Below are 21,938 nucleotides of genomic sequence, written 5' to 3' on the forward strand. Positions count from 1 at the left end.
AGCTTTTCACAAGAAAGATGGGGATAATTTATTAGACCATAAAGGGAGCAAACAAGCTCTTCTCAACTGTAAATTATTTACCAATAAAGATATTAAGTTATTACAGGCCCTTAAATAATTTAATCAAGTGTCAGTAAATAATTTAAAAAAAACTGAGAGTGGAGCAGAAATGGTTACTGAGGCTGCCACAAGGAAGGAGCAGTTTGAGAAAACGCAGAGACTGGGGCCCATTCCTAAGGACATAAGAAGAGCCTGGTTTCTGGGTCAGGCCAAGGCCCATCTAGTCCAGCATTCAGTTCTCACAATGGCCAGCCAGATGCCCTCTTGGGAAGCCGGCAAGCAGGAGCTGAGCACACCAGCAACTCTTCTTACTTGCAGCCCCTAACAACTTGGAATGGGGTACTGTTAAAAGAACAGGCAAGCAGAGGTGCCAACTTGGGCCCCAGGCTGTGGGTGCCCAATGGTGCATGTGACATGACATGGTGACATCACATTGGACATGACATGACATCACGTTGCGAGCACATGCTGCTTGATATCCACCCCCACCACTGCTTTCCAGTGCCACTGCAGTGACTGGGCTGGGGCCTCGACCTCTGCCGTGGGGCCTCTGTTGTAGGAGAGTTGGAGGTAAGGTAGTGGGTGGTAGCAGTGGAGGCCGGGCACCCCCAGTGAAAAATTTGTGGATGTCGAAGCACCCAGGGCCCCCTGGAGTTGCTGCCTGTGCGGGTGGGGGGCACCTGGTTCCTCTGATCATGCACAGTTGTTTGTCTGTTGGCTGCAGCTCGGTGGTAGAGCATCTGTTTTGCACACAGAAGGCCCACACCTCTCATCTCTGGGTAGGGGTTGGAGTGGGAAAATCCTTGCCTGAAAACTTGGGGAGCAGCTGCCAGTCAGTGTAAACAGTACAAAGCTAGATGATGGTGCAGTGCTCTGACTTGGTAGAAGTCAGCTGGGCTTGTACAGTGTGTGTGATTTTAACCAGTGCCTGACAGACAGAAGTGCCTAGAAATGCTGTGATGATGGGGAAGCTGCACATTGTGATATTCTGCCAGCCTTGAAAACTTACCAATGAAAAGCATAGCTAGAAAGGGAAGAGTAGCCTTCTATCTTCTTGTCCACAGTGTTGGCAGATTTAAAAAGTGGGCCCTGCAGCTGTGCTTTTAATGGCCATGTGGTGTACAGCTTCAGCTGCGGACCTCTATCCACCCAGCTGTTCTTAAAGGGAAAGGAACAGCGTGGGGTGTGACTTCTGGTCAGTTGGCAACCGCACCTACAGAGGGCAGGCGCGCCCCTGGGAGACGCTGTCCTCTGCACATCAACAGGTGGCCCCTTTCTCTCCTGTCACTTCACCTGTTGCACCTTTATGCGGCACAATAGCGGGACCACAACGGTACAATGACTGCCTTCCTTAAGGAGGGGGCTTCTCTGGGGCCCTGAAGGCCGCTTTCTCGCCCTGTCTTTGGAGAGAGGTGGCACCGTTCGCAGGCTTCTTGGGGCAGGCGCTTTGGTGGCCCAGGCTCCTTTAAGAGCAGCAGCAGCAGCAGCACTAAGACGTCGGGGTCTTTCGTTTTCCTCTCCCCTCCCTCCCCGTCACCCACAGAGGCGTGCAGCGGCAGCGGATCCGATTAGCGGGGAGGCCAGGCGGCGGCGGCGGCGGGATGGCGGACGGTAGGCGGTGCTGGCGGCTGGCGGAGTTGCGGTGGCTGCTCTTGCTACGCCGGCTCCTTCTCTTGGGAAGCGGCGCTGGGGTGTAACAGTAGCCTTGACCAACAGCCCAGCCTTGCAGCGGCCGGCGGAGGCGCTGCTCCTGCCGCCGCGAAGCCGCACCGCGCCTCTGGAGATGCCCCTGCAGCGGAGGCGCCCTCGACGCCGCCAGGGTTGATTGAGCGAGCGAGCGAGCGCCGGGACCGGCGGCGGCGGCGGCCACTAACTGGAAGGAGGCTTGCAGCCTGAGCCCGGGCGTCGCCGCACAGCAATGGCATGCAGACCCGCGCGAAGGGGAGCGGGGATCCGGACGAGGAGGAATAGCAGCAGCAGCAGCAGCTTCGGGCGGCGCTCGCTCGCGGCCGGACACCGCGCCTGCCAGGTAGGCTGCCCCTAGCGAAGCGCGCGCCTCTCACAGTCTGCGTCTCCGAAAGGCTTGCCCCTTGCTATCCCTGCTGCTTTTAGTCTGCCTCTCCGGACGCGGGGAAGGGGGAGCGAGAGGGCAAATTTCTCTCGGGACAGCTCAGCCAGGACGTGGCTTATGTTTTATATCTCGTGGGCCTTTTCACCCCAGAGGCAGTTACCCTTGGGGGAGGCAGGGACCCGCTGCGAAGATATTTTTTTGGCCACGATCCCGTGCACGCTTTTTACTTGGCGAGGAAGCGTGCGCGGGATTTGCGCGCTGGATGAAAGGCAGCGATTCCCCTCCCTTCCCGTGCTGGGGATGCGCTAGGATAGAGGAGCCGACGGGACATCAGACTAGAAAACCCTCGTAGGATAGCGCTGCGAACCAGGTTGGGTTTTCGGTGGTAATGTGCCTTTGTAACGCTCTCCTCGCCTTGTGAAGTTACGCTTCATTGCCTCCGGAGGGTATCGCTCAGAGGCTGTCGTCCTTCCTGGCCCCTTTACAAACGAGTCTGTAGCTCTGCACATTATCCTGGGTAGCATTCTTCTCTCCGGGAAAATTGGACAAGGTCACGTCACCTGTGGGTGCTGGGGTGGGCCATGGGGTGCGCGGCGCGAGGGGCGGCCACAGGAGCTGTTCCTTGCAGCGCATCGCCTGCTGACCCTGTGGGCTACGATCCACCCGGAGAAGCCCACCTGCGCTAGACCCGTCGCAGTGAACGGGGGCTGATGCGCAAGAGTGCGGGGGCGTGCGGAGGAGAGCGCTGGGGCTTCCGCAGGAGGGTTAGGCGCCCACCGTCTCTGCAGACCTGTGGCTCTTCTCCTGTTGTTGACATCCAAAGGAATCCCACCGCCCAGACCTACTAAAGAGTTACCGCGTCAGCTGATTCCTCGGAAAGTAAATCCTTTCCTCTCCAAGAAGCCTTGCCTAGGTTTCCCAGGCACCCCATTAAAAGAGAGGGAGCAGGGAGAGTGCTTGACAACCTCCTGGTGCCGCACCGTAGGACTAATGTAACCTAACTCACAGGGTTGTTGCTGGGATTAAATGGGGAGCGATGAGAACAGCATATACAGGCGTGGGGCAGTAGACCCGGGAGTTAGCTGGATTGTCAATGAAATCTTGTGTCTTTGCCTCGGCCGCCTGGCGGAGCTAAGATCGCTTTGTGGTTTTGAGTATTTGCAACTTTTTAAACGCTTAAGGCCCTACCTTTCTCCAGCAAGCGTGTACCTGAGTGCTGCCTGTGTTCGTGTGTATGTGTTCAAGGCAAAAGCACTGCAGGCCAAAACTGCTATTTAATTAAAGGCTTTTTCTTTTAAACCCACTTTTCGACCTCCTCCCGGGACCTGCAAACGAGCCTTGAGCGCAACAACAGTAAAAACATCTTTGACGCCGAAGCAATAACATAGAAAAATTCACCCCAGCAGCCCTCAGCGAGCCTCTGACCCTTGGCCAGCCTCGAGGGGCGTTTTCACAGAGACGGATGGCCTTTCGCCGGTGTTGGCGGTGCTGAGACAGAGCGCAATGTTCGGAAAGGCTTCCGTGGGGCAGGTGCCCAGGTGCCCAGCAGCATGCACACAAAAGAAGCTGCTTTATGGAGTCAGGCTGATCGGTTTGTTAATCCAGGGCAGGCAACAGCTCTGCAAGGTTTTAGGCAGAGTGGGGCGGGTTTTTTCCCCAGCTGCCCAATATCCTCCCCCGGGCAATGCTGCCCGCGAGGGCAGGGGGAGAGTTGCATCGAGGACTTCATGCATCCACAGAAGTTGCTCTGCTACAGAGCAACAATCTGTTCCGACCCCTGTTCTCTTCCCTCCCCCACAAAACCTGCCTTTTCTCTTGGAAGCGCCTTCCTTGTGCTGTGAGCACCTAAGAACAACAGCCTGGGAATCAGCCAGGGCACATTCTGCCCTGCTGCCATGCACCTATGGAGCGCAGCAGCATTCCTGGTACTTCCTCGGAGGTGCCAACTGCGGAGCTTAACCCAGAGGGCCGTGCGCAGTTTGGCACCAGTGAAGAACACCAAGAGCGCCTAGAAGTAGATTAGGACTAGCTTTTCTCCCCGGTTGACTCGCAGGTATGGAGCAGCAGCAGCAGCGAGGACCACGGAACAGCAACATCTCTGATTTTCCAATAGAACGTTGACCCTGTGTTGATCTCGGTTACTAAGCGATGCAAGGGACTGATTTTCTTTAATTGGGTTGGGAGTTAGAAGTGGTGTCGGAATGTGCGAGCCTCTGCTGGCACGTTACTACTTGAATCGGTGCTGGAACGGATTCAGTTTCTGTGTGGCTGGTGCTTTTCCCCTTCTCTCGGAGGGGAGCTGAACGTTTAGAATAGCTGAACGTTTAGAATCCAGTTTAGTTGTTGCTGAGTGACCACAGGCGTAGAATGATTTTTCTAACTGCCGGGAGGGTCGCCACAATGGAACTCTTCCTCCCAGGCAGAAATGGAGAGAGCTTTTTGTCATTTGCCACCCTTTATCTCTCTCTCTCTCTCTCTGTGTATGTCTCTTCAAGGGATAAGTGCCAGCTGCAGAATTGTTTTCAGCGAAGGGCATATGTTGAGGGGTGGAATAAGCATGTTTTCTCAAATTGTACTGAAACAGGGTGGGTGCTTCAGGCAGGCAGTATCTGACACACTGGTGATGTGGAAGAAATAATTGTAACAGGGATGTGTAAAGGGTGTGAGTATACATGTGCTTGGCTTCTGATGGCTGCGCACACTCCATGCATTTAAAGCAACCCCCCCCCAATCCTGAGAATTGTAGTTTAGCTCTCACTGCGCTGCAACTCCCAGCACCTTTAACAAACTGCACTTCCCAGGATTCTTTGTAAGGTGGAGAAATGTGCTTTAAATGTTTGGTGTGTACACAGAACAAGACACACAATTTCTCACCTTTCAGTAACAAAGCTTACTATCTGGGAGAGAGCATAAGAATCTGCCTTAGCATGCAGCTCTCAGACAACCCATTTGTTGAACATTCATCCCAATACATTCGCGGGGAGATTAGAATATTTAATGAGCTTTCCTTCTGATTTGTTTGTGGGATACATCAGATGACATTGTGTCAAAGCAAATGTTAACCCACACTTTCTAGTGCAGTTCCCCATCACTTTCCTTACTGCAAAAAGTTGAGTCTTCTGGGGAAGCGGGTTTGCTGTGCAAGACCTTCTAAGCATTGCACAACACGAAACTTGCAGCATGTGATTGAATCCACCAGAAAATGGACACAGTTTGCTTGTGCACTGAGTCAGACCACTTGCCCATCTTCAGGCACTCATGTGGGGGACCTTCCAAGCATCATAGTTCCTTACGATGAGCTTTGAATTCAAATTGCACTCTAGCCAAGAGCTCATTGGGTGCCCTTAAGCAAGCCCTTAAGCACTTCTTCCAGCCTCAGTCTCCAGTATAGGGAAAATTATTCTGTTCTGTGTGACAGCAATGGAGGCTGGTCTATTAGGGCAAAGGGGGACTGCCCTCAGCCAGTCTCCACCTGCTCGCCTTCTTTCTTAGAACTAGTCCAGTGGGTGTCTCTGGCTGCCATTTGTTCTAGCGCCACCTACTGTTGGACTCCGTTCCCTGTTGTCCTACCTGTGCAACTGATACTTCTGTTTTATAAACTGGGTTGGAGGGATTATTCAGATAATGTTGACAAAAGGCTCTGAATGCTGGAGGAAGAGCACTGGGAATATCTCTTATATCAGGGAATATCCCTTATATCAGGGATAGGAAACCTGTGGTCCTCTAGATGTTGGTCTCCAACCTGCCTTAGCCTTAGCTAGTGAAAGGGCGATGGGAGTTGTAGTGCAACAGTTGGAGGACTGCGGGGTCCCCAAACCCTGCTATAATAATAATAATAATTTATGAGTTTCCCCAGCCACTCTGGGCGGCTATATATAATCATTGCCCATCAGGAACTTCATCAACAAGCAGAAAGGATCCACTGGTTTTGCCACCCCTCTCCTTTCTTCCAAGAAGAGTTTCTTCCAGCTCTCTTGTTTGGACACAGCTCTGGGACGTGGTAAATGAAAGTATACCGGCTCTGAATGTGAAAGCTCTGTTTAGTTATCATGGCTAACTGATATGCCGATCTAAAGAAATCAGCCTAAGCTTCTACCCATCACTAGACTTTGTTTCAGTGAGTTCCACAAGTTAAGGACATGCACTGAGAATGAGTGTTTCCTCACTCACTGTTCTCAACCTACTGCCAATCAGCTTGATGTCCTGCTTTCCCCAATTGATGTGTCTCTATTAGGACTACGGAAGAAATCTGATTCAGCCTGTATTTGAAGCTGAATCTTATGAAATGATCACTTAACCAATACATAGCCATCCTTTGAAATCCACAGTTATCTAAATTCTGGAAACAGTTCTCTGTCTAAACGTTTACAAAAATGCATAGATTAGGGAAAGTGTGCATAGCATGCTGATATTGGTGAATTCATTATACTGGGGGAGATGGCTGACAAAAATGTCTATATTAGTCAAACTGCATACAAAAATGGGTTTTATTAGGAGAAATTCACACTCCAATTCATTAGTTTTTTAAAATGCAGATTGCTGCAGAAATGTGTGGAACTGAATTTAAGATTGGAAAAATGAGAAACTGAGAGAACTAAAACCAACAGATTATTCTGTCCCGAGACAGAACTGTGAGAAGCTGGAGCTGTAATATCCCTCTCTCACGTGACCCTGGGGCTGAAGGTGTGTGTTGCTGTCCAAAATGCCTGGAGGGCACCAGGTTAAGGAAGCCTGGCTTGTTCTAAGACAAGGAAAAAGGAAAGGAAGAAAATGAGGATAGAGAGAGGGAGGGGCAAGGTCCCTTGCAAATGATGAGGCAAAGGGAATGTTGCTCTAATGAACCTCAACACCTGAATGTGTGTTTTCATGGCCCACACTATTCCTGTGAATGTAATTAGTTGCAACAGTTTTTAATACTGAGTTTTAAATTGCTGCAGCCCACCTAGGGACCTGCTAGTGGAGGATGTTGGGTTACAGAAGGCTGACCTAGGCTTTGTATGCACTCCTGCAGCCACTGCATTCCCACCACTGGTTTGCACACACACCACTAGCCACAACCCATATTTATCCTGCAGCTTCTTGAGAAATACTGTGTTTTGATGTGGTTTCCTCCCAAACCATGTTCGATCTGAATTGAAAATGTAAGCCATGTAGAATCATAAAGTTGGAAGGAAAAACAAGGGTCATCTAGTCCAAGCCCTGCAATGAAGGAATCTTTTGCCCAACATGGGGCACAACCCATGACCCTGAGACTAAGCATCTCATGCTCTCTACAGACTAAGCAATTTCCAAAGGCATCTATGCCCCCTCTCAGCCTACAGAGACTTGGAATCACAGTGTGTGTGTTGGGTGGAGAGGGGGAGGGAGGGAGGAAGAACAATGACCGCACTGCATTTTAAGATGGCAAAGTGTTCACAGCTTCAGTCCTTCATTCACATGGGGTTTCTCTAGCAATGGGAAAGTGTGGGTCTTTAGGTGAATGCAGGCAGCAATCAAAGTTTGGTATGTAGGAGAGGCAAGAGAGGTCCTGGGTTCTTGAAGCACGATCTGGGGAATAAAGAGTCCTGACCGCCTATCTGGCAGTGGTTACAACAGCAGATTGTAACCTCATATTCTCCTGTTGAATGCCTCACGGGTGATCTGCAGCCGGTAAGATGATACAGATATATCGTTTATGGGTATCTTTATATCTTATAAAAAAAGCCCATCCTTGTGAGCAATGGGAATCTGCTCACATTTGTCCCCCGGAGCTGGTGCACACAACATAGGAAATGAAATTGCTCACCAATTAACTTCCAGCAGAATTTTGCATGTGTGTCTGTCTTGGGGATGAGGCAAGTATCAGAGGAAGGCAGCTAAATGCTTTCTATGAATCCGGAGCCTGTAGCCATCTTTTGGGACGCGTGTCTGCATTGGTGTTAAAAGGGGCAGCTGGAATAGGCTTAGCAGAGACTGTAAATAAATGAATAAACAAAACACATGTTCACAGCACAGGTGACTACAGCAAGCCCTTTTCTGGAGAAATACTTTACTTTGTTTACACTGGAGCAGGAGCCCTTTCCTTGTTTTGCTTACCAGTGGAAGGTAATTGAGGGAATGTTCTCTTGTTACTCACAAGAATGGAGTCTGACTTGAAAGGTGAATTTAAAGGACAGCACTGGTGAAACACATGTAGTTGCAAATGGGAAGAAAGTAGTCACTGAAATTGCTTTCCTACAGGGCCAGAGCCTGATAATGATTCATCATTAAGGCAATTGGAGTCAAAATGGAGTGGCCAAGATTTAATCAGCTGGAAAAAAAATAGAGAGAGAGAAAAGCCTATTCAGAGCAGATTGAGACTGTGCATGCGTGAGCTTGGACTGATGCAGTGAAGGGGCAAAATTGGCAGTGTAGGGTGTTCAGTTAACCTCCCTGATATAATGGCAGCTGCTACTGTCTGTTTTCCTAAGATGGCAAGTGGCTTATTTGGCTGTTAATGAAGGGCTCACAAATCCCTGCCCCAGCATTTTGGTCATTGGCATGCCTGGAAGGCTGTGGCTTATACACTGCAGAGTTTGGATGGCACATGAACACAAGTGCCCAGCAGTGCTTTTTGTGGCATGGCTTGGAAAGGTGCATTCCATTTGGGAGCCTGTGCTATGACTCCTGTTTATGCAAGAATGGCTGAGGAATTCCTTTTGTTGCATGCCTGAGAGAAGAGCCATAGCTTGACAGGCGTTGCCTTGCATGCAGAAGGTCCCTGTTTTGGCCCACAGCATTTCTAAGGATAACTGGGAGCAGGGCTTGGAAGAACCCATGCATGACAGGACAGCTGATTTCCCCAAGGGTCTTCCTACTGGACTGAATTACCTGTTGGAGCTCTTTGGTATGCAGAGTAAGCAGTGTCTGGCTTGTGAATTTTGATTACATTAGAGAATAACTTACATTAACTTGTTGAAATCACAGAAAAACAGATGCTTGTAGAGTAAGAAAATAATACAGGAGTTTTTTGCAGAAAATGTATATTAGATATAAAAGGTTTTTGGTTCTAAGCTAACTAACTAATCTAGAGAAGACATACGCAGACATGCCTGCTTCTATGTTCTCAGAGGATAAATTTAAGATGATCTCTCATTTTGAAGCACAGGAGAGAAATGTGAGGAGGAGGAAGTTGTAGACAGGATGCAACCCAAGACATATCTGTCTAAACATCAAAGAGATAGGGAGGCAAGCTAAGGGGTCAAAGATACAGGGATAGTCTGGGAATCTGGATGTTGCTTACTCTTTCCTGCATTAAACCCTCATCTGCAAGCTGAGTTGTACAAAAACTTCAAATACAATCTAGAAAAAGGGATAAAGAAGACAACAGAAGAAGGGAAAGAAATTGGAGCACCAGGGGCAAGAATTCAAGGTGGAATAATTTTTCCATTCAAGGAAATGCAAGAAATGTGGGCCCTGTCATTTCCATGACAGCCGAGAAATTGGAGACTGATTCTAAGCATGCTTACTTGGGAGTAAGTCCCAAGTGGATGTGCAGAGGATTGCAGTTGGCACCAAGCAGGAGTCCAGCCTTAACACAAAAATCCTTTTCTTTGTGTGGGATATGTGAGCTGTTGACCAAATCAGTTACACTGCGTGCCTTTTCCATTGCCCCTTATCAGCCACTCAGTCAGCTTTATCTGGGATCAATGACTGCCTAAGAAGCCTATAGAGTGTACCTCGGGTTAAGAACTTAATTCGTTCTGGAGGTCTGTTCTTAACCTGAAGCACCACTTTAGCTAATGGGGCCTCCTGCTGCTGCTGCCATGCCACTGCCACACGATTTCTGTTCTCATCCTGAGGCAAAGTTCTTAACCCGAGGTACTATTTCTGGGTTAGCGGAGTCTGTAACCTGAAATGTCTGTAACCTGAAGCGTCTGTAACCTGAGGTACCACTGTAATCACCTGGGTCTAACTGCTTTGGTCTTTCTGAAGTGAATGGGCTTCTTCTTCCCTGCCCTGCTTGCAAAGTCTAATTGGGGATTTGCATTGAGATTCTGGAGTTCGGGTGTGTGTGTGTGTGTGTGTGTGTGTGTGTGTGTGCAATGCAGGGACCCCTTTGCTGAGATGCAGCAGGCAGGTGTTGTGTGTCACATGTTCCACACTGTTGCCAGCCTACCACTAGCTGAATGCACAATGCATCCGATGCCACCTATGAAATTGGTACCTTGGGTACCAAGTGGTACCTCGGGTTAACAACTTAATTTGTTCTGGCGGTCCATTCTTAACCTGAAACTGTTTTTAACCTGAAGCACCACTTTAGCTAATGGGGCTTCCTGCCACGGCTGCACGATTTCTGTTCTCATCCTGAAGCAAAGTTCTTAACCTGAAGCACTATTTCTGGGTTAGCAGAGTCTGTAACCTGAAGCATCTGTAACCCAAGGTACCACTGTAAATGTTAACTATAATTGAAGCTGACATGCCTGGCAGCTGATCACTTACTTAAACCTTGGTTTAGCACAACATGGAATAGTTAAAGCACCAGCAGGAGCAGGTGAGCCTTGATTGTGGTTTCGATATTTTGTTACTCTTCACTTTGGGCTCTGTAGATTTTGGGTGGTGGGGGTACTTAGCCATAGTCAGGGAAGAGGTTTGTGTTTGCACTCATGGACAGGGTGGCCCTGCTGGGTTCCATCCAGTGGAGACCGTTAACTGGAGCCATACCCCTTGCTTCATGCTGCAGCACTAAGAATGCTTCCCTCTCTGGCTGTATCTTTCTTCGGCCTGACTTTGGAAGGAGGAAGGGCTGCCTTGCTTCGCTTGGCAGAGTCTTGGCAGGGTTCGCCTGCAATCTTTCTTTCTTGCACTTTAGCTTCCTCCCTCCCAAAGCAGGTGCAGGGCTAGCAAAGCACAGCCTGCCTGCAGGTAGAACATGGCTGAGTTGCAGCGGCCAAGGAAGCAGCATCACCCTGCAGTGCTCATGAAGGCAGGTTGTGCAACGTTGGATGGCTTGGTATGGTTTTGCTTTTGCTTCTGGAGGGGATGTGGAGCCCGGATTCCACCCCCACCCCCCAGCTGTGTGTGTGTGTGGCAACTTTCCCAAGGGGCTGGATCAAGAGGGCTGTTTTCTTTTCTGTCTCCTCACCTGTTAAACAGTTCCTCCAGGAGAAATCTTCCCTCTGCCCTGGTCTCTCTCCCTTCTGCACCCTGACAGCAGTGGTGGAGCTCCATGCTACTGCACGGGGGGAGGGCGTTAGAGAGCAGGCGGGGGTGGACTGGTGTGTGTCCCAGGGGGTGGCGCGGTGGGGGGGGGGGCAGCTGCGATGGCACCCCAATGGGATCGTGGTGCTGGGGACAGTGCGCTCCCCCCGCCCCCCTCTTCGTCTGCCAGTGCCTGACAGAGCACGCTGCAGAGAACACTGCCTTCAGGAAGAGCACCATTGCAGATCTGCTGGAAGAAGGAACATAGAAGCTGCCTCATTACTGAGTCAGACTCTCAGTCCATTAGTTCAGTATTTTCCACACTGACTGGCAGCTGCCTTCCAGGGTTTCAAACAGCGGTCTTCCCTAGCCCTACCTGTGGGTGCCAGGATTGAACCTGGGGATCTCCTACTTGCAAAGCTGGCGCTCTCCTACCGAGCTGTAGTCCATTTCCATTAAAGAAAGGAAAGCAGGATTCTAGTCCTCTTGATTTTAAAGAACAATTTGGTTTTAAATAGGAACATTGGAGGCTGCCTTATACTGAGACAGTAGCAATATTGCTATAGGACAGGCATATGCAAACTCGGCCCTCCAGCTGTTTGGGGACTACAACTCCCATGATCCCTAGCTAACAGGACCAGTGGTCAGGGATGATGGGAGTTGTAGTCCCAAAACATCCGGAGGGCTGAGTTTGCCTATGTCTGCTATAGGAGAAGAATCAGTTCAGTGGGTGGAGGATGAGACTGAGCTTTTATAAAGCTATACGTGGAGTGGAGAGAGAGGTTTCCCTCCCTCTATAGCAATACTAAAACTCTGAGTTGCCCAATGGAATCAATCAGTAATAGATCAGGACAGACAAAAAGAAAGTAATTATACCTTGCATAGAGAATGCATCGGGGAAGGGAGCAGGGCACATGCTTTGCATGCAAAGGAGTCAGTCCCTGGCACCTGCAGGCAGGACTGAAAAAGACTCTGGTGTGGCAGACTGGAGAGCTGAGGCTACAGTGTCAACAGATGGACTGATGCTTTAGTTTGTTCTGCAGTGCTTCCCCAATGTTACCACATATGGCTAACCTGCCAGCACTTTAGAGAGTCTGCTTGCATAGCAGATCCTCTTAATCCCCACTCACAGGCTCCTGCAACTAGAGTTGTCCCAATACATTTTCCTGTAGGAGGTCCCACCCTCCTTGGAGATACAGAGAACCGAACCTGGGTCCTTCTATATGCCACCGAGGTATCACCCTTCTCCAAGGTTTGGCCAAAAGACCAAGCCCCTAGTGTTGTTGCACCCTGATTTTCAGGGTAGCACATTTTGCCTTTGCAGCCTGCTGGTAGTCACAGGAACCCTGACAGCAGTGGCTGCCTGTGAGCTCTGCCTCATCCGTGTGCCCCTGGGCATGGAATGAGTAGGCATATAGCATCACACTATTTTTTTGGATCCTAACCAGCATGTTCTGGGGTTTCGGAAATATACTTCTTGCTCTGATCACCTACCTAGCATGAGGCTGGCACTTGTGTGAAGGGCATTCTCTATATGCAGTGGATGAAACTGGCACTGCATGGTTGCCGGTGCATTTATGCATTCACAAGCACCAGCGAAAGACCTGGATATTTGTCAAGGCTTTGTGTAGATTTGAGTGAGAGTGTTCATGTTTACTTTAGTTGACAGGTTGCGATCATCTGCCTTCTGACTTGGACTGAGATGGTGTATCTGGATTTGCTTAAATTAACGAAGAGTGGGTAAGGAATGTTCTAAGCGAAATAAAAATAGAAATGTCACACACCCTATTCCAGGGGCAGAAGTTTGCTGGAGAGGCAGTTGAATGGCAGTGATAGGAATGCATTCTCCACTGACCATTCTATTAGAGGGAGGGAGGCTGGGCTGTGTGCTGTGCCTAATCCTCTGGTCCTTCTTTGCTCAGCACTTGCACAGTGCCTGGACAAATAAATAAAGGCAAAATTCATTGTGTAAGCAGAGCAAAGCCAATGCATGCACATCAGTTCCTGCTGGAGTGCCCAGCCATGCCCTGGTTGCAGGGGATTTCCCCAAATGTGCTGTCTGTGATGGGTGGAGATGGCAACTAGGTGAGAGAGCCAGTCTAGGCCAGCAACATCCAAGAACATGGGGAAGGTCAGTAGCTCAGTGGCAGAGGATGTACTTTGCATGCAAAAGATCCCAGGGTTGATTCCCATCTCTAAGAATCACTGCCAGACAGTGTGAACAGTGCTAAGTTAGTATGGTTTGACTTGGAATAATAATAATAATAATAATAATAATAATAGTAATAATAATAATAATAATAATAATAATAATAATAATTAAAAACAAACAAACAAACAAACAAATAAATAATTATTCCCCGCCCATCTGGCTGGGTTTCCCCAGCCACTCTGGGCAGCTTCCAACAGAATATTAAAATACAATAACTTATTAAACATTAAAAGCTTCCCTAAGCAGGGCTGCCTTCAGATGTCTTCTAAAAGTCTGGTAGTTGTTTTTCTCTTTGACATCTGGTGGGAGCACACTCCACAGGGCGGGTGCCACTACCAAGAAGGCCCTCTGTCTGGTTCCCTGTAACTTGGCTTCTTGCAGTGAGGGAACCGCCAGAAGGCCCTCGGTGCTGGACCTCAGTGTCTGGGCAGAACGATGGGGGTGGAGACGCTCCTTCATGTATACTGAACAGAGGCTGTTTAGGACTTTAAAGGTCAGCACCAACACTTTGAATTGTGCTCGGAAACATACTGGGAGCCAGTGTAGGTCTTTCAGGAGTACTGTTATATGGTCTCCGCGGCTGCTCACAGTCACCAATCTAGCTGCTGCATTCTGGATTAGTTGTAGTTTCTGGGTCACTTTCAAAGGTAGCTCCACATAGAGCGCATTGCAGTTGTCCAAACGAGAGATAACTAGAGCATGCACCACTCTGGCAAGACAGTCTGCAGGCAGGTAGGGTCTCAGCCTGCGTACCAGGTGGAGCTGGTAGAAAGCTGCCCTGGACACAGTATTGACCTGCGCCTCCATGGACAGCTGTGAGTTCAGAATGACGCACAGGCTGCACACCTGGTCCTTCAGGGACACCGTTACCCCATTCCGGACCAGGGAGTCCTCCACACCCGCCTGCTTCCTGTCCCCCCAAAACAGTTCTTCTGTCTTGTCAGGATTCAGCCTCAATCTGTTAGCTGCCATCCATCCTCCAACCGCCTCCAGACACTCACACAGGACCTTCACCGTCTTCACTGGTTCTGATTTGAAAGAGAGGTAGAGCTGGGTATCATCTGCATACTGATGAACACCCAGCCCAAACCCCCTGATGATCTCCCAGGGGATGCATGTAGATGTTGAAAAGCATGGGGGACAGAACCCTGAGGCACCCCACAGGTGAGAGCCGAGGGGTCTGAACATTCATCCCCTACCACCACTTTCTGAACACGGCCCAGGAGGAAGGAGTGGAACCACCGTATAACAGTGCCCCCAGCTCCCAGCCCCTCTAGAGGGTCCAGAAGGATGTTCTGGTCGATGGTGTCAAAAGCCGCTGAGAGATCCAGCAGAACTAGGAAACAGCTCTCACTTTTGTCCCTAGCCTGCTGGAGATCATTGACCAGTGCGACCAAGGCAGTTTCAGTCCCATGATGAGGCCTGAATCCTGACTGGAAGGGATCCAAATGGTCTGCTTCTTCAAGGCATGCCTGGAGTTGTTCAGCAACCACCCGCTCAACCACCTTGCCCAAGAATGGAAGATTTGAGACTGGACAATCATTGGCCGTATTGGCAGCATCTGAAGAGGTGATATGATAGCCAGCTCCAAATGTTTGAAGGGCTGTCCCATGGAAGTTGGAGCAAGCTTGTTTTCTGCTGCTCCAGAGGGTGGGACCTGATTCTGACTAAACATCAGGAAGTACTTTTTGACAGCGGAACAGACTAACTCATAAGTTGGTGGACTTCATTGGAGGTTTTCAAACAGAGGTTGGATGGCCCTCTATCAGGGAGCTCCCTTAGGGTCCCTTGTAACTCTGCAATTCCTTCATTCTATGCAGTTTTTAAGGATTGAATGAAGAAGACATCAGCATAGATCCCTGCTTGATGCCCCAAATGAGTGGTACAGTTGTTTATTCATTTTATTTTTTTGCCATTGATAGCTTCTCTGACAATAGCATCAGAATATATTTAGCTGTCCTTACAGTCCTGAAGTTCAGTGGACTTCTTTTACGCAAGTTAGCTTTGATCTTTGAGGCAGGGTTTTTTTCTCTTATGAGTTTGTTGCATAAGGGCTCCTGGATCATTTTTTAAAATAGCTTAAGGATATTAGCATCCCATACACATCTCTGAAGGAGATGGGTATGACTCACAGTGCCATAAATTCTGTTGCGGTCGTCAGCACGCATCCTGAGGAAATTATACAAAATTACAGATTTATTTTCAGGATTCTATTATTTTCATGGACAGATTTCAAAGCCAGCTGATGCATTGTGGATGGCTAGATGGCTTCTTGTTGACCGGCTGGACAGCTTCAAATTAGGTCCCTCAAATCTAATTATAGCCCCCACATCACTGGAAATGCAGAGTTTGGTACTTGCTGTCTGTTGGTTTCTGTGGCTTTTATGAGCAATTCCAAAATAATTAGAGTTGATATGTAGACTCTGAAATTGTCGCATCCCAATCACTGCATCATTTCAGAGCTGTAGGCTGCAGATCATATAATGATACCACAATTTCTCCACTTAAGCTCCTTAGTAACCCTTAAGACTCTAACGTCATGTTATGCTTACCCTGTTTGTCCTGCCAGGGAATTTCATGCGGTGCAGTACTTACCCAGGCTTGATTTTCTTTGGAAGGTCACTGGAGCCTTAAAAACATAAGGTCCTGCTGGATCAGGCCAATAGCTCCTATGGCTAAGCATCCTGTTCTCACAGTGACTAGCCAGATGCTGCAATGGGAACCCTGCAAACAGGACGAGCACAACAGCTGTCTCCCCTGTTGTGGTTTCCATCAACTGGAATTCAGAAGCATTACTGCCTCTGCCTTTGGAGGCAGAGCGTAGCCATCATGGCAAGCAGCCACTGATAGCCTTGTCCTTCATGAATATTACAAATGCTTTTTGTAATATTTGAGTTTAGTAATTGGACTTTCTCCAGTAAGGAAAAAGGTGCAGAAACGCAGAGGAATGTGTGGGATTACTATTCCTTGATGTGATGGTGTGTAAAGCTTCCCCACAAACAAATCAGAATGCTCTACAAACAGTGGACAGTTTATAACCTCCCTGCAACCTTTTTGCAAACAAATCAGAATTAATCTTCAGTAAACAGGCCACTTGGGTGTGGTAATGTCTGAATGTAAGATTATGGGTGCACATAGTTTGTCTAAGGCACCTGCAGTCTACCATTTGTTTCTGTAGTTGTTCTGGTCACATTAATTCTCTCCTGTCAAACTCCCAAGCTTATAACAATAATCTTACAAGTGTGTGGGCAATGCTTAATGAATCATAGAAAGATAAGAGTTGGAAGAAAACTTGTCTAAACCAACCCCCTACTTGATGCAGGAAATCCAGACAGTAAGAGCATCCCCAGAACACTGCTGTCAAACATAGCCTCTGCTTGAAGACCAGGGAGAGTCCATCACTCCTCTGGGCTGTTGGTTCCATCAGTTTCAGTCTAATTCATTGGTTCTTTGGGGAATGGCTGCAGCTCAGTGGTAGAGCACCTGCTTTGCATGCAGAATGTTCCAGGTTTGATCCCCAGCATCTCCAGGTAGAGCTGGGAAAGAATCCCTGTCTAAAATCCACGAGACCAACTGCTACTTTTCCCTAGTGTTCAGCTGAAGTATGCCCTTTATATTGTGAGTCTGCTTCACCTCATCCTGCCCTCTGAAGCAATGGAAAAGAAGTCTTTGCCAATTTGTATACAGCAACCTTTCATGTACAGTGGTACCTCGGGTTACATACGCTTCAGGTTACAGACTCTGCTAATCCAGAAATAGTGCTTCAGGTTAAGAACTTTGCTTCATCATGAGAACAGAAATCGTGCTCCGGCGGCAGCAGGAGGCCCCATTAGCTAAAGTGGTGCTTCAGGTTAAGAACAGTTTCAGGTTAAGTACGGACCTCTGGAACGAATTAAGTACTTAACCCAAGGTACCACTGTATTTGAAGAAGTGTGTGTGTGTGTGTGTAAAGGGGGTGGAGACTGAGCAAGGCTTCCTGCGATTGACCTTTCAGTGACCTTAGGAAACAAGAAGTTGCCTCCCACTGAGTCAAGCCACTGGTTCATCTAACTCACTGTTGACTACATTGACTAGGAGCAGCTCACTAGGATTTCAGACTAGGGAACATTCCCAGCCCCAACTACCGGTAGCTCCGGTATGCAAAGCAAGCAACTATATCCCATCTCCTGAGGACTACTAACATAGGCAGAATCAATTGGGCAATATAAGGAAGCATATGCAAATCTGCTTAATCATGCTGCATAATTTACAGGCTGCTTCCTGGGGAGCAGAATTTCAGTTGCCTGGGTGTGCATAGTTAAGTGCAGGATAGACACAATCCAATTTATTAACTTTTCCTTGTAATGAATGTAAGAAGAGTTCTGCTGAACAGGCTAAAGTAGATCCATCTAGACCAGAGATAAGGAGCTTGTGACTCTCTGATGGACTCAAATTCCCATCAGCCCCAGCCAGCATGGTCAGTTGTCGGGAATGATGGGAATTGTATTCCAGAAGTATCTGGAGGACTGCAGGTTCTCCACCCCTGATTTTGACCAACTTCCTGCTTCTCAACCAGATGCTTCCAGGAAGCTCACGAGCCAACAATGGCAGACAAACGTCCTGTTTAGTGTGAATGCTGCCCATTTTCAAGATATTGCTGGAACAGGGTAGGGAATCTTTGGCCTTCCTGCTGTTGTTGGGCTGCAGTTCTCATTACATGCCCAGCTTTGGGGGCTTCCCTGAAGCATCTGGTTGGACACTGAAAACAGAATTCTGGACTAAAAGGGCCTTTGATAAGGCAGGGATGTTTTGATAGGAGCTGCAGTCCAGGAGTAGCTGGAGGGCTGAAGCCTCATCCCTGCTGGAAAGAGTCCACTCTTTAAGCCTGTGAATATGGTGAACCAGATGATGACCCCAATACTTAGTTGTTTTTGGAGGGAAATCTTTCTGCCTGTTTCTCTTCTTTTTATGCCAGGTGCCACAACATATTGCATACCCATTTTTCTACAGATGCTTTATGCCTGAAAGTCCATCAAACTTTCAGTTTTCTTTTTTCTTGTTGCCATTGTTGAAAACACCCAGAAGTTCCACACACAACACCTCCTTCCTTCCTTCCTTCCTTCCTTCCTTCCTTCCTTCCTTCCTTCCTCTCTCCCTCTCTCCCTCTCTCTCATTTCACCACTGAATCAGAGCAAATGGCATTTGGGTTTTCCATGGATTTATGCTTGCTCCAATTCAATGGTGAAATGTCGATTTTCCTGTGGAAAGTGCCTGGACAAAGCAAAAGTACTTGGGCAGAGAGCTTTAGCACACAGACCTGTGCCTGTAAAGTGTGCTGCAAAGGAAGTCTGGATGAGGCCCCACCCTCTATTTCACACACAGTGAGAGAGAGTGAGTGAGTGAAATAGAGAGAGAAACATCCATCAATTTCATCTTTTAAAACACTTTTCTTTTCCCTGGTTCTTTTCCTCAGTCTCTTTCACAAGTAGAAGCAAAATCTCTGCACATGCAACTGCATTTGCTCACATGCTACTTTCCTTCCCTCCCCCCTCCCTGCTTTTTAAATGTATACTGTATGTTCCTTAGGACATGGCCTTTGCTACATTTTAAAGCACTGGATTAATTGATTTATTCAATTTCCATCTCTTCTTTTTCTCCAAGTGACATACATGCTTTTCTTCCTCTCCATTTTATCCTCACAACAACTCTGGGAGCTAATTTAGGCTGGGAAACTGTGACTGGCCTAGGGTCACCCAATGACCTTCATGGCTGAGTGGGGATTTGAACTCTGGTCTCCTAGTTCCTAGTCCAGGACTCTAACCTCTGCACCACACTGGCTGTCTAGAACTGAATGAGGTTGGAAGCAGTTTGATTTAGGACCTCTTCTTCTAACACACCCTGCTGTGAAAAGCGCAGTCTTGTGGCGATGCCTTACTCAGCCTTACCTCAAAGCCCACTAAGGAAGGAGATACCCCCCTCAACACTTCTAGGGATCTTGTCCGTGGCTTACAAATCAAATTCCTCACCCTTATTTCCCCCTTTTTAGAAACCTCCAGAGTTGTGCCTACCTGCACCCAGCTTTGGTTTACAACACAATAAGCTTGATTTCCCTCTTGGCTGTTCAGCCAATGTCAGACATCCCCAGCTGGTCCATCACTCAGTTACAAAGATGCCACAGTCCCCGCTGAAGCAGCTTCTGACTTTGATTCAGAAAGGAGAAGCCAAATGCCTGTGTCACCCTTGATATCTTTGTCTGTAGATTAAGGACTTCTGCTACAGCATCCTGCAGTTTAATGAGATGCAAGGCAGAGCCAGGGATTGCGGTAAAGTGAGGACACAAACTTGCAAGGATGTTCCAGGTCAGCTTCCTCCAACCAGCTCTCCCCAGTAGCTGCTGGACTGCAGCTCTCATCATCCCTGACCAATGGCTTATGTGGTTGTGGTTGTTGGGAGCTGGAATGCAGAAGCACCTGAAATAGTCGTCGTAGTTGTAGTAACGGAATGCGTTACTTCCGGGTTTTGCTGCTCGCGCATGTGCAGAAGTGGCGAATCGCGCCCTGCGCACGCGCAAATGTGGGTTGTGTTCTGTTCTGGATGTGAACGGGGCTCTGGAACAGATCCCGTTCACATCCAGAGGTGCCACTGTAGTTTGTTAAGGGTGCTGAGAGTTGTTAGGAAACCCCTATTCCCAAAACCTACAATTCCATCTTTCTTCAGGAACAGATATTGATTGCTAAACCACTCTGGGAATTGTAGCTCTTGGAAGGGAAAAGGAACCTCTTGACAACTCCCAGCACCCATCTACAGTTCCCTAGACTCTTTGCTGAAGGGCATGACTAAAGTAGCATAATAATAATGCTTTGAAAGTACCGTATTTTTTGCTCTATAAGACGCACCAGACCACAAGACGCACCTAGTTTTTGGAGGAGGTAAACAAGAAAAAAAAAATATTCTGAATCTCAGAAGCCAGAACAGCAAGAGGGATCACTGCGCAGTGAAAGCAGCAATCCCTCTTGCTGTTCTGGCTTCTGGGATAGCTGCACAGCCTCCATAAGACACACAAACATTTCCCCATACTTTTTAGGAGGGAAAAAGTGAGTCTTATAGAGCAAAAAATACGGTATATCGCCGATTCCACAGTGCATACGTTCTATTAGTCCCAGTTGCATATAAGAACATAAGAAAAGTCTGGTTGCAGGGTCAGGCCAATAGGCATCAACTCAAGCATTCTGTTCTCACAGTGGCCAACCAGGTGCCATTGGGAAACCTGCAAGCAAAACCTGCACGCAAGAGCACTTTCCAGCAACTGGTGTTGAGAAGCATTGCTGCCTCCATCCATGGATGCATTAGCCATTGTATCCAGCAGCCATTGATAGCCTTCTCCTCCATGGATTTGTCTAATCCCCTTTGGAAGCTATCTAGGTTGGGGCCATCACTGCCTCCTGTGGGTGAGTGAGTTCCATAGCTTAACCATGCACTACACGAAGAAGCCGTTTCTTTCATCTGTCCTGTATTGTCCAACATCCAGCTTCATCAGATGTCTACAGGTCCTGGTGTTATGAGAGAGGAAGAAAAACTTTTCTGTATCCACTTTCTCCATGTCAGGCATAATTTTGTAAACTTCTATCATGTCACCTGCATTTTCTCTAAACTAAAGGTCCCAAACTCTGTTACATTTCCTCACAGGGGAATCATTCCACCCCCTTGATAATTCTGGTTGCCCTTTTTCAAACCTTTTCAGCACAGCTGGTGATGACTCTGGCACAGCAAGTTCCCAGACTTCTCTGCAGACTTCTCGGGTTCAAGTCCCCTTATGTCCCTCACAACCATACACAAAGGGGAGGAAAGAGGGTTCCGCAAAGCACAGCAACACATTCCTATATAAGCCCTGCAGAAAGCCCTGCAGAAAGCATCCTTCAATTAACCCAAGGGGGTGTCTCATCTTGGCTTTTTTTTGGGGGGGGGGAGAGGGGATTTTACAAGCCAGTGGGGCCCTTGCTGTTTTGCTCCTGCTCAGATAATGATAGCCAGCAAAGCAAAGCTGCTCTGTACTGGGTTTTATTTTAGAAAAGAGAGAGATGGAGATGGAGATATGAAGGATTTATTATCCTATTGCATAGCTGTCTGGGATCATTAGCTTTTATCCCATCACATAAATAGGGATTGACATTGTCAGTGTGTCCTTTTCTTCCAGCTTGTAGATTTTTGGGGGGCGGGCAGGAGTGGGCTAAAAAGCTTAGTGCATAAATTAAAATGCTTCAAAATTGCCTCCCCGTGTCTCCTATTATTCCTCCCACCCACAAAAATAAATGTGGGAAGCCTAAGTAATTTTACAGGATTTGATAAAGGAGCTAGACAAATGGATATTTTATGTGACCCACTATCCTGTCTCTGAAAGCATTCATAGCCCTGTATGATCTCAGTTCTGGTGGCAGAGAGTTCCACAGAACAATTTTG

At 48.2% G+C, this 21,938-nt stretch overlaps 1 protein-coding gene across 11 annotated transcripts in view; it reads left to right on the forward strand.

Annotated features, from left to right (window-relative positions):
* The first annotated feature begins 1,168 nt into the window (after positions 1-1,168).
* HTR2C (5-hydroxytryptamine receptor 2C) overlaps positions 1,169-21,938 on the forward strand; it is a 238,968-nt gene continuing 218,198 nt past the window's right edge. For 10 of the 11 annotated variants that reach the window (XM_083422644.1, XM_083422646.1, XM_083422648.1 and 7 more), the window contains exon 1: positions 1,171-2,089. The gene's annotated coding sequence lies outside the window, so the exon portion shown is untranslated. Of the gene's footprint in view, positions 2,090-21,938 lie in introns of all 11 variants that reach the window. The other variant, XM_083422642.1, reaches the window with a different exon arrangement.

Source organism: Podarcis tiliguerta (assembly GCF_965153285.1).
Source record: "Podarcis tiliguerta genome assembly, chromosome: Z".
Taxonomy (NCBI): Eukaryota; Metazoa; Chordata; class Lepidosauria; order Squamata; family Lacertidae; genus Podarcis; species Podarcis tiliguerta.